The 14,514-nt window shown below is 53.4% G+C and overlaps 1 protein-coding gene across 5 annotated transcripts in view; it reads left to right on the top strand.

The window, feature by feature from the left end:
• The first annotated feature begins 2,881 nt into the window (after nt 1–2,881).
• LOC125959089 (uncharacterized) overlaps nt 2,882–14,514 on the top strand; it is a 153,859-nt gene continuing 142,226 nt past the window's right edge. For 3 of the 5 annotated variants that reach the window (XM_049691902.1, XM_049691893.1, XM_049691871.1), the window contains exons 1-2: nt 4,033–4,119; nt 6,069–6,287. The gene's annotated coding sequence lies outside the window, so the exon portion shown is untranslated. Of the gene's footprint in view, nt 3,022–4,032; nt 4,120–6,068; nt 6,288–14,514 lie in introns of those variants that run through there. The other 2 variants (XM_049691885.1, XM_049691877.1) reach the window with 2 other exon arrangements.

Raw genomic sequence — 14,514 nt, 5'->3', positions numbered from 1 at the left:
TGTGGTGCACCCTTCAGTCCGTCCGAGGCTCCGACCGTCGGCATCAGCAGCAGCAGCAGCAGCAGCGTCAGGGGGTCCCTGCTGGTTAACGTTGAATGTATACTGCTTATAAAAAGATTTACGACCTCCGGCTCCCGCTCTTTACCACACACACACACACACGCACACCTGCGACGCCGTGCTCGAGATTGAGCACCCGACCCTACGGGGTGGGGGGGGGGGGGTGGGTTGCCACAAATTGGAAGAGAGGGCGGAGGCAGGCAGGGTGCTGATTAACCAGCCACCCTTGGCAGCGGTTGGCGGGTCTGGCGTGTCCTGGCACCGTAAGGCTGCGGCACCTGCGGGCCTAGTGCTGCGTCACCTCAACCTCCTTCCCCCTCCCCCCCTTCTCCCTTTCCACCTCTCTACCACCGGGGTTATATGACATTTGACAGTGAAGCGAACAGTAGCAGTGCACGGGTAGTGAAGAGAGAGGCGAGTGCTCGACAGTGCTTTAGAGTTCTATTTATGATCTATAACCACGAAAATGCTGAGCGCTGAGGCTGTGTTTTTCGGGGAGGAGGTGGGGCTGTGTTTTTGGGGTAGTTTTTTGGGCAGGGTGCGGGGTGTATCGGGAACGCTTTAATGTGGTTTTTGTCCACGGCCACGGCACAGGGGATGCTGAATCGATTCCCTGGGGGTGGGGGTGCTGGGCTGGGCTGAGGGGTAGTTGTAGATGAAAGCAAAAGAGAAAGCACCGGCGAAGAGGGGTGCGGGGTGGGGGTAGGGGGTAGGGTTTTTCGGAAAATTTCGAAACATCGCCACCCTGCCCTTGTGCTTTCCCTGCAACAGTCGGTGCTTTCTCTTCAGCCGCCAATAACGCGTCAATAGGTTAAAGGGTGCTCAAGGGTAGCAAATGGGGGATGTTTTTTTGATGGGGTAGGGGCCTTGAAGCCGAAAGCCTTGTCTTGTCTCCTGTGGCCTGTGGTGGCAGGTACACAGCTCGTCGGGAAGTTCAAACGCTAAAGCATTAACCCCAGAGGATCCCTATTGCTACTACTTGTAGCTCACCGTAGCAGTGGTACTGCTACTGTTACTACTAACACTACTACTAGTAGTAGTACTACTACCGCTACTGCTCCAGCAGTTGGCTCGTTTCACGTTAATTGATCGCTCGCTCTGCTCACCTCCTCAACCCAACCCAACCCAACCCAACAAAACATTCGCCTCCATTCGCTCCCGGAGGCCTTCTCGCGTCGAACGATTCGAGATTATATCGATTGGCCTGCCACCATCACCACCACCCCGTCGTTCCTATCGTCCTGACACTCGGCCCCCCCGGGGGTCGCTGGGGTTTTCTTTGCGGGAGGGAGAGGTAGTGAGCGAAGTGGTGAGTTGCCTCTTGGACTGTCGCCTTGGACCGCCCAAAATCTGCCGGGGCGAAAAGAAGGCAGATTCTTCTCCTTTACCGCTGGTTCGACTGGTTCGACCACCACCAATCGATCATCATTCTAGGATGGTTCTAGGAGCTCCATGGGTGCGCCCCCGTGTGTGTGTGTGTATGTGTGTTGTGGCACCTGCCTTGCCGCAACCTGCAGAGGGAAGTGAAGTGTTTACGGGGTATCCGATGGATGGCGATGACGGTATCGGAGCTCGAACCTCGAAACGCGCGGAGACGATGCCGTGACGTGTGGCACGTGTCACGCCGATAAGGATGCCGATCTGTGTCTGAGCTCGGCAACCCGATTCCCGGGGCTGGTAGCCACCGACGCCGCCGACGCCGCCGACGCCACCGCCGCCGTCGTCGATGAGCACGACGATGGAACGACGATGGCGGCGCGCTCGCTAGTTTTGGGGGGGGGGGGGGGGGGGGCGCTGGGACCAAATGGATTCGCGGCCGACCGACCGACTTTTTCCCTCTACTCTTCGCTACTTCTTCTTGTTCTTCTTCTTCTTTGTTTTCTTCTAGTTATGTTACTTTTTCTTTCTCCTCTTCTCTCACACACATTTCAAGCCATTTTCGTCCGCTTCTCTATCTTTCTCTCTCTCTCCATGTCTCTCTCTCTCTCTCTCTCTCGCTCTCTTTCTCTGTCGCTCCTTGTCGCCCTGTGTCGATTGCTGATGTGCTTATCTGTGCCTCTGCGCGCGCGTGTGTGTGTGTGTGTGAGTGTGTTTGATGAGTATGTGTGAAGATAGGAGTTCACTTCGTACTTTTAGTGGATCGGGTTCGGGCTGTTCGGGCTGCCCTTCGGGGAGCAGAAGATGAAGCTCGTAAGGAGGCTCGCGAAAGAAAGCGAAGCGACTGCTCTGCACAGGCCGACAACACAGAGCAGGTACCTGTGCCTGTGTGTGTGTGTGTGTGCGCCCATTAGAGCAAGAGGAACAGAGAGAAAGAGCGGGAGAGAAAGAGAGAGAGAAAAAGAGAGAAAGAGAGAGTGAAAGAGAGAGAAAGAGTGCGAGATAACGAAAAGGAGAGAAGGAATGAGGGGGGGGGGGGGGGGAGCATGGGTTGGATTGATGGACGGACGTGGCGTCGGAGTCTGCGCGCGAAACCGATCCTTTCGGACCCGTCAACTACGTCACTACGAGCGTGTCGGGCTGTGTAGCTCGCCCGTGGTGTATGTGTGTATTGATAAGGGAGACAGCGTAAGGTACGCGTAAGGGGGTAAAGGGAATAGGGGTGCACAGGGGAGGGGGAGTACATCACGAAGCCGAACAGGCGGCGAACATGCCGCACGAAAGCTCCAATCACGTTCCCGTTTCCCTCGGCTCGGCTTCGCTCGTCGCAAGGTGTTCGCGTCCGTTCGGTTCGGTTCGGAGCTCGCTCGCACAGCATCCTGGCGGCTGGCTTCTCGATTCCATCCCGAGGATCGTGATCCGGTGCTCGGCCAGTTGGGTGCGACACGTGCTGGTGAACGGACCGTCACGGACCAAGACACCGTCGACAGAGAGCGCTCCTGGTTCGGCTTCCATCCCTGCTCTCCACATCCACTTCAGCCACCCCACGAACCGCGAACGTCCGCGCCTACCCTGCCCCTTGTGGTGAGTTCAGCAGGCCCAGTGTATTCGTTTGTGTGTGAGTGTGTGTGTGTGTTTGTGGTAGGAAACAGGACTCCATTTGTACGTTCCAAAAAGGGGAGGGGAGGGGGGGGTCGGTAGTAACCGATGATCGTGGGCATGCACCTGCACTTGGTGGGGCTGGCGGACGATCGGGTATTCTGACCAACTGCCACGGAACCGAGTTGGAACGCCGAGAGCGAACGTGCGAACTCCCAGTGTCCTGGGTCCTGACGAAGGCACCTAGCCTCGGTGTGTGAGCCTACCGTGGCCAAGCCCTTTCTCACCACACCAAAGCTCTCACTGAGCCGATGAGACAGAGCTAGAAAGAGAGAGAGAGGAAGAGAGGAAGAGCGTAATCAGGACTGTTGCGAGATACGCGAGATTGATAAGAGGGACCTCTTTACGAGTTCCTGCAGGTCAACCAGTCCCTCTTCTCGATCGCGTTGTTTCGGCCCTTTCTACCAGCATTACCAGCTGAGTGAGAAGCAGCGAGCGAGCGAGCGTGCGAGCGAGCGACGATGATGATGATGATAAAAGGTCGATTATCGCTAGGAGACACAGACACACACACACACATACACACGCACTGCACTTGGTTCGGGGATCGGCGCGCCGACCGTACAGCGCATCTTTCGCGGTTTCGTGCCAATCGAAGCGTATGGACCGTGCCCGTGCCCGTGAGGACTCGCTGCGTGTGCTGTAGTGGCGTGTGAGAATGAGGTGAGATGTGAGCGCGGCGAAGCTCGGGCTTCGCCTCGGGGCCCCCGTTCTCATCTCACTCATTCGCTCGTCCGTTCGCCCGCTCGCTCGCTCGCCTGCTCGGAAAACGGACGAATCGTCGAACCGAGCTCCGAGGCTATTAGTCGGGTCGTCGGGTTCTTCGCGGGGCTCGTGGGTCGTCCAGTAGTAGCCTTCCGAACGAACGGACGGACGCGCGCGCGAACGCCCTGTCGTGTGTCGGCTGTCGTGTCGTGTCAAGCTTGGTCGTGAGTGTGTTGCACGGTGGAGGTCTGCCAGAGCGGTGATCTGTGCCTGTCTGCCTGCCTGCCTGCCTGCCTGTTCACCTTTAGCGTGAAGTGAGTGAGTGTGCCAGAGTATACCAGCTTCCAGCACCTTCCTTCCTTCGAACCCCGATCCACCCCCAATCCCTTCCTACTCGATCACCGTGGCAACTGCAGGGAACCTGGCGTTGGCCACTCGTCCACCAAAAGCCCCATTTGACTAAAGGGGGAAAGCCTTTGCGGTACAGTGTACGTGTGCGCGCCTGCGTGTGTGTGTGTGTCGGTAGTACCTTATCATTATCGTCGCGTACGGGTTGGGGAGTAGCGACATTCGAGTGTTATCCGAGAGATATCCAGAGGACGGTGGAAACCAGAGGACGGTTCAGGAGGTGTTTTTGGGGATTTCAGATGTGTGTGGTGGTCAAGTTTAGGTCGCCAGTACGGTAGCCATGGTAGAAGGTTCCACCACAGCAGGATTCAAAATGGCAGCCAGCTCTGGGCTCTCTCTCTCGTGTGCGCTCCTGCGGCTGCTGTTGCTGCTGCTGCTGGTGCTGCTGCTGGCCCGCCATTTTGCGCTGCTCGTCGAGCGTTGTGGTCAAAGCGGTGAACGGCGTTGGTGAACGAAAGGCTGTCCGCGCAGAACCAGTGGGCAGAAACCGTCGACATCACGGCGTTTGCGGGGCTGTGAAAGAAGTGGAAATGAAATCGTTGCCGTTTTTTCCTCTCCCCCAACCCCTGCACCTGTTGACGGAACGAACAGTCCTGTCCTGGCCGTCGAGTCCATCGAGCAGCCAAAACTAAGCAAAATCTGCTCTGCTTGCTGTGGTAGAAAAGTCGCTCGTGCTGCTCTGCATTTTGCTTACCTGCCTGCTGCACAAAGTGCGCTGCTCGAAAGAGATGCCCCCTATGAGAGAGAGAGAGAGATAGAGAAAGCGAAAAGTAGTAGCAGAACACAAGCGTACCGTCCCGGTTTGAGACACGCTGGAGGTGAAGCGAACGATTCGAAGAAATGAAGACACTGACAAAGCTGTCAGCAAGCGTTGAGCCAGCGACTACCTGTGACGACTGCAGTCGTTCAGATAGGCGGTTCCGGTTTTTCTTTTTGGCTTTGGCGATTGCCGCCCCATTTCACTCTCTCTCTATCTCTCTGCCTCTTCCCTTTCCCTCTCTCCCTCACACACACTCTCCCTCTGTGTCTCTCTTCGCAGGGTGCTAGGTAGAGGCGAATTGTACACGCTTTTAGGTTCGCGGCAGCCACGCGGAATGCGGAGTTGTCAGGCAGCAGGCACCAGAACAAGTAGTGTCTGAGTGCGTACGTACGTGCATGCGTGCGTGCATGTGTGAGTGTGTGCGCACTTTTGGAATTTCGAAACATTGCGCAAGCGTTCCGGCCTCAGCGCTGGATGGGGTTTGGGGTTGGGTTTGCGGTTCCCGTCACGATCGGTGTAGTAGTGCATGCCTCTGTGTGTCTGTATGTGTGTGTGTGTGTGGAGTGTAGAGAGTGGTGAGGTGAGGTGTCCACGCAAGATCCAGAGCCTCAGAAAAGAACCTCACGAAGCAATCAGCACGCACGAAGGACAGCAGCTGAGGGTCTCGAGGGTCCTCGCGCCTTTTTGTCCCCCCTCTCAACCCCCTGCCGGCCGCGTCTCTGTCGCTTGTGTTTCCTTGCGCGGTTCTGGTGCACATCCCGATGTCAGTGTGCTGTGGCTGCTGTGTGTGTGTGCGTGTGTGACCCAGTAGCAGCAGCAGCGGCATCAGTGTTCGGTGTCTTACTGGCTGTACGTACACGTCTGTACGTTAGTGTGTGTGTGTGCGTAATGTGTGAATCAGTGTGCTTGTGTCGATGTAAAAGGGGGGTTTCGTGTGTGTGTGTGTGTGTGTGTGTGAGTTAGAGAGAGAGAAGATAGAGAGAGTGTGTGTGCGTGTGTGTGTGTGTACGAGCGTACCAGGGATCCGCCAGGACAACGCCGCCACGATCAACTGCAACTTCTACCCCCCCCCTAATCTACCACTTCTTCCCCCCCGAAGCGGCTCGCTTCTGGTCTTCAATCAACAATTGACATTCCATTCGGACAGCGCTAGCCGCTGTGCTGTGCTGTACTGTGCAGTGTGTCCGTGTGTCCGTGTTGGTGTGTCCGTGTGTCTGTGTATGTGTCTGTGTGGGTGCACTAGTGGCACAGCATCTTTCAAAGGCATCTCCGTGTTAGCAGCAGTAGCAGCAGCTTCAATCAAATCAAACCGTTGCTCGTAAGTAGCGCATCAGCCTCAACTGCGAGAGGGGGTGGGGAGGGGGGGTATAGGGAATTTGCATTTGCGCCTAAGAAAGGAAGAGAGAGAGAGAGAGAGAGAGAGACAGAGAGATAGAGAGAGAAAGAAGAAAAGAGAGCCAAAGAGATGATGATGATGATGATGATGGAGCACGAGCATGAAATTGGTTCTGCCAGCACGACGTACCCCGTGGTGGTGGTTGTGATGGTTGTGAAGTGGAAGTGGGTTCTTCCCCCTCTCCCCCTCCCCCCATCCCACGGTTCTGCGGCCAACGCGCCAATTGAGGCGAGACATTTCAAGACATTCCTTGGAGATGCAGTAGTAGTTGGGCGGAGCGACGACGAGGCTGCGATGCGAGTATGTGAGCCGGTCTGAGCCGGCCCCACCCCGTAGAGCCCCTCCACACCTGGGTGGCTCTAACTAATAGCAACTTTATTAATTTAAAAACTTTTTCCCTTCCCACTCGCCCAACCAACCTGGAGACCTGGCTGGAGTACGTCGTCCGTCCTCGACGTCATCATCGTCGTCGTCGTCGTGAGGCGCGCGCGTCAGTCAATTTGCTTCGCTCCGGTTGCTTAGCTGCCTCGAGGGGGAGGGGGGAAGTCCCCTCCCTACCCTCCCCCGCCGTGAGTCTCGACTTCCCGTGCCGTCAGTGTCAGAACCAGAGCGGATAATGCATGCCGAGAGGCCTTAACCTGGCACATATATATCGACACTCTTGCATCCGCCATCTTATGCGCCTGGTGGTGGTGAGGAAAGATGACTAGCTTCAGGCCCGCCACCACCCCCCTCCGGAATTTGGCGAATTGAATCGCGAAATGTGACTCCCAAGTCCCAAGTCTTAGCAGCAACAGAATTCTCACAAAAAAAACACACACACACACACATTGGGGAGTGAGAAAACAGGAAGGGAAAAGCGGAACGCAGCAAAAACCAACCAAAAAAAACGGGAACTTTTGGGCAACGGATCGGACAAATCGATGAGCTTCTGGGACGCGTTCGGTGCGCATCATCACCCGCACCCGCCACGGGGTGGAAGGAGAAGGGGAAAGGGGAAGGAGCGAGTGACTGTAGCAAGTGGCTTCGATCCAACGATTCATTGATCACGGCACGCGCGCTCCCACAGCGTCGACCGAACGGCCGTTTGTGGAAAACTTTTCCACACGGGTAGGGGGAGGGTCGTGAGGATAGGGGGTTGAGGGGATCGTGCAGCACTCTATCGGTGCCCGCCCGCACTGAATGATGCGCCAAATGAGCGTGAATGGCTTGCTGATTCCGGGTCCCGGAGGTGGATGTCCGGTGGTGGTGGTGTTGGTGATCCGGTGACACGGCACGGTAGCTGCTGCTGCTGTGTGTCTGTGTGTGTGTGTGTGTTCCTTGTTCCGTTGGGGAAAGTTTTTTTTCTTCCCCCTTTTATTCCCCCCCATCTATCCATCCAGGTCCAGGCAAGTGTTTCCAAGTTTCCGGCTTTTTGTTCTACTTTGTGTTCTACTCGTTTTTTTTTTCTTCTTCTCGATCTCTTGGTCCCTTGGTCCGGCTGCTGCTGCTGCTGCTGCTACAAAAAAGTATGAAGAGAGGGGGTTCCTCTACCCCCTTCCTTCCTGCCACAGCCCCCCGGTCCGCCGGTATGTCGCCGAGAAAAGGCACAGGAGGGCCGCTCTATGAATAATATATTGTAGCACTTTCGAGCCATACGACCACGTCGCCGTGCTCGCGTGTGTGTGTGTGTGTGTGCGCGCGCGTTTTGGGAACGGGGATGAGGGTGGATATCCGGGTGGACACCCTCTCATACCGTACGCGCTGGCGCTAGCCGGTGGTTTGACCGGATCCGGTGGCTGGCTGGACGAACTAGCTTTGGCTAGAGGTTTCCCGGATGCTTTTCACAACACACACGCGCGCGACCGGATGTGGTTGTAACAGTGCAAAGGGAAGAGGGGAGTGGTGGTGGTGGTGGTCGGCATAAATTGTTTTTTTTTTGCTTCTTTCTTTGGTTTTCTCTCTTTTGTTTTTCTCCAATTTTCCCACCTCCTCTCCGCTCCGCTCCGCCTCAACTGTCGGTCTATATGTCGGTCAGTCGGTGAGCTCGCTAAGGGTGTGTGTGTCATACATACACACGTCTAGGTGAAGCTGCAGCTAAAGGTTTCCGGAGGCTGCTGCTTTCCTGCTTTTTTTTTTGGGTGGTTTTGACCACCATCGAGGGCCGAGGGGTGATAGGGTGGAGGTGAAAACTGTTACAAATCCTGACACTCTGCACACACACACGAACGAGCGTGCGCGAGGTCGCCGTTCCGGGAAGTGGAAAGTGCAAAAATGATAAATTTATTGCCCTCGACTCGGGGCTGCTTCCTGCTCTTTTTTTTTTTTTTCTTTCACTTCACTTGGGCCACGGGGCGGCCCATACAGCCAAACACCGGACCAGGAACAAGGAAACTACCCTCACCCCATCCTCTCTTCCCGTTCTTTCCGAACTCGCACGATAAAGCTCGGTAATCGTCCTGAGCTCAGCGCTTTTCCGGGGAGTGGGGGGATGACGCGACTTTGTTGTTTCATCACTCCCTCCCCACGCGCCTCTTCCTCTTGGTTCCCTCCAGGGCGACCCACAGCAACGCGGTGACTACTGGACTTTCCCGGAGTTTTGGAAATCGATTTTTGCGCGACAGAACGGTGCGTGAGGTGAGGGAAACGGGAAGCGGGGGTGGAAGGGGAGGGGGGTTAGTTCGATGGACGAGAAGAAGCAGGAGGAGGAGGAGGAGGAGGAGGAGAAGAAGGCGCCGCAACTTATTGAGGATCGAAAAGTGAAAGCAATTGACAGCAAACAGTTCGCGCAAGGAACTCGCGAAGGAAGGAAGTAACAAAAATGGTGCCACGGAGGGATGAGGACGGGGGTTGTTGGGGTTGAGGAGGGATGAGGGTACACGCTCACGCTCACGCGCACGCACTCGCTTCGCCGCCATTCCATTAATCAAAGTAAATTCTGTGCGACACACACACACATACACACACACACACACAGTAAAGCACCAACTAAAGGACACGGGGACAGATTGGAAGTTGTCTGCTAGTGCCTTTGGTTACAGCGTAGGTGCCCCAAAAACAAAACACAATACAAACAAAAAATGGTTCATCATACCACCAGTTGGTCACATCAGGTGTATAACCTTAAATCCGCTGTTTGCTTATGGATGGGCTTATATTGGCAAATTGAGCTTTTATCAACATGTCTGTTGACTGTTTTTTACATGGGCTCAACATGTTTCCTTGCATAATGATGTCTAGTTTTGTTTTAGTTGAACATATGCGGGAAACTCAACTTTTTGGCTTAATTTGAATAAATCGGCTGTCGAATCTCATAAAATGCTTGCAGAGGGCTACGGTGACAGGGCACTATTGGAAATTACCCACAGAGATTACTTACGGCGGTTAAAAAATGGCCATTTTGATTCGAGTGACAGAAAGCTTGAAAATTAGCGACTCAGAAAAGTTGAGGACCATAAATTGCTACCTCTTTTGGAGAAAGATGGTTCCCAATCGCGGAAAACACTTGCCCACCAGTTACGTGTTACTAAACCATTCGTTTCAAAACGTTTACCGGCCAATGGGAATGGTTAAAAAATTGAAAAACGGGAAGCTGAAGCAGCTGTTCATGATGCTAGCATTAACAACTTCAATCCGAACAGCACTTCGATTCCGTATGAAGATGCTTGAAAATGGCTTGACGAATGGTTTGCGTCACAAAATGAAGAATTGTTTTGGCATGGTATACACAAAGTGCTCATAAATAATGGGTAAAATGTTTAGGAAATACGTGAGTAAATTAAGTTTTGGCTTTCTGTTGTTTAAAATGTGTTTTTTTTTTCGACAAAATAAATTGCAGATTTAAGATTATACGCACTTTCAAGTGCGCGAATGGCAATTGACACGTCATACTGTCGCCGCCGCTAATTCGTTTGATAACCAAAGGGAGAGGGGACTGAACCCGGTAAAGTAAAAAAAACTATGGCAAATCATTGTTTACGAACGAATCCAAAGCTCAATGATTAACACAAACGGTGTGTACTGTGTTGTCGTGTTGTTATTCGAGTAGGATATTTTGCGAAACTGTGTTGAAAAACAGTGTTGATATTTCATGTCATAAAATCGAGCTGGAGCTGCTTTCGTTTCGCAAATGACAACTACATATGACACCACCACTTTTTTTGTTGTTGTATGGACCATATTTTCTGCTTATGTAGAAACACAGCCCCGAGGATATCATTGGCTCCGCTTCGCGACTTGGGATGCTGTTGCGAGTACAGCACTCGAAAAGCAAAGCAAAGACCTCCAGAGATCCTCGAGCTTTCGAGCAAAGAAGCAACTTCAACGCGAATCGCGTGAAAACGCTTTCCCGAATACAATACAGCCGCATATCCACACCCACGCAACACCACCACCAACAACAACATCAACAACAGCAGCAGCAGCAGCAGCAGCAGCAACGCCAACAACCAGGCAACGATCCTGGATCCTCCGCTAATGAGATCCAAAGTTTGGCTTGGCGCGTGCACCGAGCGCCGAATGCCGAGGCAGGGGGGCCGAGAGGTTCATTAACGGTGAATATAGAGCCTTTACCGCGCTCTCTCTCTCCCTTCCTTCCTTTTAATCCACCCCGCTCCCCGTTTCAGCGGGGACGCACTTTGGCGCGTAAATGGTTCGGTTCGGAGTTTCGGCCGCTCGTCCGGCCGGTGCCGAGGCGCGTACGTGCGCGTCGGCACCCTCCCTCCTGCTCCACGGCCTCCTCTGTTCCATCCGCCCTTCCCAAAAAAGCCCGGGTGCGGTTGTTTAAGTTCCCTAAACTCCTTAGCAGCAACTTTTTCCCCCGGCAAAATGGCACCAGCCTTTAGCGCCCACTCGGCTCTGTTCAGCAAGTGGCAAGCAGCAAGAAAAGAAGAAGACGGTGCGCAAAAAGGCCGGCGGCCATTACGCGGACCCTTAGGCCCTTAGGGCGTCTCGCAACGCGTGACGATAAGGGGGGGATGAGCAACAAATGGGCAAGCGGCGCGAGCGGCATTCCTTTCGGACACGCCATTGGACACGCAACTACACACAGACACACGCACACACCGCAACCGCAAACAGCAGCAGCGTCACCTTAGCGATTGGTTTTTGTCGCTGTTGTTGTTGGTATTGGTGTTTTTTGTTGTTGTAGCTGCAACATTCCCGCGAGAGTTGGACTCGTCTTGGCTTTGGTCACGCGCAAAAGTTTTGAGGCCGGAAGCTGGAATACCACCTCACCACCTTCCCCAATATTCCATTCCAAAATCTCCTTCTCTGGGGGGGGAGGGGGTGCAATTTTGGGGGGGTGCAAAAAAGGGGTGCAAAGTGGGGGTGGGTGGGTTGTGCGTTAGATGAAGTCGAGCAGCAGCAGCAACACTACTGTACTGTACTCCAAGCAATGTAATGTACTGTCGAAAACGGAATCACAAACAAAAACAACAACCAAAACCGCTCGTCCTCAACTCACAAATGAATGGAAGTAGAGCAGGGGAAAGGGAGGCACTTCAGCTTCGGCTTCAGCTTCACTGTCCCCATTAATAATCACATCGTCGGTCGGGAGTCGGAGGCGCACGGAAAATGGCGGCCACCAGATTGCAGAAAGTAATTATTTTCTTCTTCTTCTTCTTCTTCTTCTTCTTCTTCTTCTTCTTCTTGTTTTGCTGCCGCCACCATCATCGCCATGGTGCAGCGGGCCACGCTCCGGCTAGCATCGGGCACCTCGACCATTTATCATCTTGTTATCAGGCGAAGTAATCGTCATGAGATGAGGCCCGGGATGAGACGGACGATAAGAAGCACCAGATAATGGGGTTCGCGAGGGGGAGGGTGTTCGGCCAAGGGAGGGAGGAGTAGGAGAGGAGGAAGGGGGGAGGGGGCGACAATAGTGGACAGCAGGAAACAGCATATCTTTCCTCGACTTCGGCATCCACCGCTAAAGGTTAAAGCCCCTTAAGGGGGGCTTCGGTATTTTATTTTCATTCTTCGCATTTACTTTTTACAATTTTTTATAAGTGCTTATCCTTTTAAGATTATTGTGTCAATTTTTGGGATCAATCGAAGCAAAACTGACAAAGATATGGATTTTTGAAAAACAGAGCTTCATACAAGGCTCAAAGCATCTCGCGATTTTGAATTGCGATTCCCAAAACCTTCGTTTTGAAAGTCGGTGCCCATCGTAACATGAAAACTACTGGACCGATCGATTTGAAATTTTGAACACTTAATCTTTATACTATTTGCCAGGTATTCCCGTCGAGTTTTTGTTAAAATTGTTGATACTTTTTTTTGAATAATCTTTTTAATTATGCAAAGTGTCGTGTTTTGAGGCAATATCGAAAAAAAGCATCTCTTTTTCAACTTCAAAAATCTGCCAAAAATCTAAAAATGGGAAATTTAACAAAAACTCAACGAGGCTACCTGGATAAACTTATAATCTAACAAAAGAATATTTATTTGAATATTTCTGATGACCCAGCACGTAGCTACGATGGGCACCGCAAAAAGTACATTTTTGCAAACTTGCCTTTCTAGATTGGATGCCATGACCGTAGTTTTGAACAAATCTCCCCCAAAATAGAACCAAATATTCTTGAAAAGTTTTAGTTTAATATGAGATTATTTTGAAAAATTGAATTTGACTGGTTTCTTCACTAAAAATCGTCAAAAATAACCCTGTTTTTGACTCGAAATAACCAAAGCCCCCCTTAAAAGGGCGAAAGTCGAAATGTCGATCGGCCATCGCTTTTCAAAACTGCATTGGTGTTGGCCAGCCAGCCGGGGCCATTACCTGCCCAACGGCCCGCAACATATGCCTGCCAGGCTGCCCGGCCGGTCCCTTGTCCCTTGGGATGCGGCGGCATGCTTGACACTGACACTGGACAAAGGACGGAAAAGGAAGCGAACAGCAGCAGCATCTGGACTCCACGAGTCACGGGTGGGATGCTGGCGCGGTGGAGAAGGAAGAGGAAGAGGAGGTGCGGATGGGCGGGTGGGGGCGGGGGGTTGGATGAATAATTTCATTCCTTGCAGCGCAACTCGAGCGAATCGAGCGAAGAGTTCGAGGCTCGACTCCGTCGACTCGCTCCGGGCCGAGGGAACATAATTGAATAACTTTTCCTACCAAGAAGAGAGAGAGAGAGAGAGAGAGAGAGAGAGAGAGAGAGAGAGAGAGAGAGAGAGAGAGAAACAGAGAATGTGAAACATTCTAGGCAGGGCCGGACATTCCTTTACGACGGTGACGACGACGACGACGGTGAGTGATTAAGACAATAGCTCTCGCCGACCCCTTTCCCGGTGGCTGTGCTGTGCTGTCCGGCAAGGCGGGGGTGGCGGGGGGGGGGGGGGTGCAGCAACAAACAACAAAAGGCATACCCGGTCACCTCCTGATGCTGCTGCTGCTGCTGCTGGCCGGATGTAAACTCCTGTCGCTGTCGCTGTCAAGTCGCTCGTCGTCGCTTATCGAGATCGTGGCGGGAGTCACCCCCTCCCCCTCCCCCCCCCCCCCCCCCCCCCCCCGGGGAATGTTCCTCTCAAATTCCTCTCGGCTGGCCAGCACCAGGCACGGGATGCTGAGGGAGAGAGAAAGAGAGAAAGAGAGCGTAAAGGAGTAAAGAAAAAAAGCACACACCAACACGCAAGGGATGAAGTCTTGCGGCAGGGGATAGGGAGGTGGGGGGTGGCAGGCTGGAAAAACTTTAGACAAACAAAGGCGGACCACCCCGTGTCCCTCCCCCCCCTCTCTCCCCCTCCCCCTGGTCACCGCCGCGCCCACGGGCCACGGGCGATATGCTTTATGCTTGATTTCTCGCTCACTATCATCGCAACTTTGATGTCTGATGGGGGAGGGGGTGGAGGGGGTGAGGGAGGAACTTCTTGTTGGGAAAGGGGCATTCTCCGCCGCTCTGCTTCTGCTGCTCCTCGCGCGCGCGTGTGTGTGTGTGTGTGTGTATGCGAGTCCAGCCTTCGGTTTCGCGCTAATGAACTTCCGGTTATGTTCTTTACTTCGCTCGCTATCTCAGCTTCTGTTTTCTTTGTTTTTCTCCACTAGCCACCCCCTCCCTCCATCCCCCATTTTTTTTGCTTCGTGTCCTTCGTGCCACGCAGACGCATTCTTTGACCGCCGCTTTCGCCTCTTTGGCTTTCGTGCGGCCTGTAAGTCTTTCACTCTTGCGCT

Source organism: Anopheles darlingi, chromosome X, assembly GCF_943734745.1.
Source record: "Anopheles darlingi chromosome X, idAnoDarlMG_H_01, whole genome shotgun sequence".
NCBI lineage: Eukaryota > Metazoa > Arthropoda > Insecta > Diptera > Culicidae > Anopheles > Anopheles darlingi.
Note: the sequence above shows the minus strand (reverse complement) of the source record. Positions and strands in the feature narration are given on the sequence as shown.